Source organism: Neopelma chrysocephalum, unplaced genomic scaffold (assembly GCF_003984885.1).
Source record: "Neopelma chrysocephalum unplaced genomic scaffold, ASM398488v2 Primary Assembly neopelma1_353, whole genome shotgun sequence".
NCBI lineage: Eukaryota > Metazoa > Chordata > Aves > Passeriformes > Pipridae > Neopelma > Neopelma chrysocephalum.
In genome coordinates this window covers 135,276-136,955 of record NW_020898017.1, presented here as the reverse complement: position 1 = coordinate 136,955, position 1,680 = coordinate 135,276, and the positions used below count along the sequence as shown (strand labels likewise).

At 52.0% G+C, this 1,680-nt stretch overlaps 1 protein-coding gene across 1 annotated transcript in view; it reads left to right on the top strand.

The window, feature by feature from the left end:
- AHCYL2 (adenosylhomocysteinase like 2) overlaps positions 1 to 1,680 on the top strand; it is a 29,408-nt gene that overhangs the window by 12,971 nt on the left and 14,757 nt on the right. The window lies entirely within an intron of this gene.

The window sequence follows — 1,680 nt, the reverse complement described above, 5'->3', positions numbered from 1 at the left end:
AGTGGGGCTTTGGGAATCCAGACCTTCAGAGGAGGGCTCTGGGAATCCTGACCTTCAAGAAGAGTGCTCTGGGAATCCTGACTTTCAGAGGAGAGCTCTGGGAATCCAGACCTTCAGAGGAGAGCTCTGGGAATTCAGACCTTCAGAGTGGGGCTCTGTCTGGACAGGAATGGCTCAGAGAGAAGTTTTTTTTCCTGAAAAATACAGAATCTGCAGCACTGGGAGGTTGTTTCCCTCATCCAGGACCACACTCCCTCCGGGGGGATTTCGGTGCCACCTCCCCCCACTCCTCCCTGCCATCTCCTTGTGTTTTCCTCGCTCGTTTTCTGCAGCAAATTATTTTCAGGCACGTTGCTGAGCTAATCCTGGGCAGTTTTAATCCACTTGCTTTGGGCAGGATCAGCCACGTGCTGTGGTTTGGGAAGCTGGGAAGGGAACAGGGGGAGACGAGGTGGTAACGGGGCCTTGGGTGGGTTTAAGAGGTGGTGAAATGTCACCTGGAGACACCAGTTTCTTTCTTGGAAGAGCCAGAGATGTTTCTGTTGGAGAAAACAGGAGATGGAAGGGCTGGGAGAGGGAGAAGGGACAGCAATTGGAATTTGTTCTGCTTGGAGAGAGAAACACCCACCAAGGTTCCCACCTGGAAGAGCCGCTTTTCTGCTGGAGAAATTATCTACACCTCAAATAAAGGCTTTTTCCCCCCCCCAAAAAATAAAACTGCCTGGAAGAATGAGAATGAGGACAAACAACCTGCATAAAGCTGGGAAAACTGCAGGAATGTGGGGCTGCCACACAGAGGTGACCTTCCCTCAAAACCGGTTCCCCCGTGGATTCAGCTTGGGGGGTTTTACATCCCCTGCTCTCCCAGGAAAGAGGAAACTTCCAGCTCCCAGAATTCTCTCTAAGAAGAGGATTATGTGCCCTATTAAATGGGGATTAATGAAATGGAGACGTCCTGGGAGCCAGGCTGCTCAGTTCCAGGCTGCTGGATTCCTACCTGGGCTGGCCCAGCAGAGCTCCCCAGCCCAGTTAACCCTCGCCTGCCTCTGCTTCCCTGTGGATGGAATATGGAGCTGGGAATTCCCCGGAGACTCAAGAGCTGGATCTGCATGGATGCTCCTAAACTGTCTGCCTGTGCTTCCCAGACATTCTGGAGGAGCAGCTGCTGGACACCAGTGGCAAATCCAGTGATTTTGAGAGAAAAAGGTGGTGAAAATACATAACATTTCCAAGGAACTTTCTGTCCATGGATGAGAAGCCACCATGTTGTGTCATGGCAAAGCTCAGGAATGTCACCTTTGTGCCCAAATGGGGCTTCTGCAATGTGTGGGAGTGTTCATTTTTCCTGGGAAAGCTGCAGACCCTCAGCAGGAGGGGCCCAGCTGAGCTCCACCAGCGACCAACAAGTGGAGATGCTTCTGCCCAGGGTTGGCACGTGGATTTTAGGGCACCCCTGGGCCACACCAGGAGCTGTAGGGAACAGGCAAAGGAGGGGATGAGGAGGATAATGATGATAAAGTCTGATGTTAGTGTAGGGAACATGCACAGAGGAGGAGGAGGGTGATGGTGATGCAGTCGGAATTCTTTGGTGTGGGAGTGGGGAACACGCAAAAAGGATGATGGTGGTGGTGATGGTGATGATGATGATGGAAGGATGATGATGATGGCAGTGACTGTGAG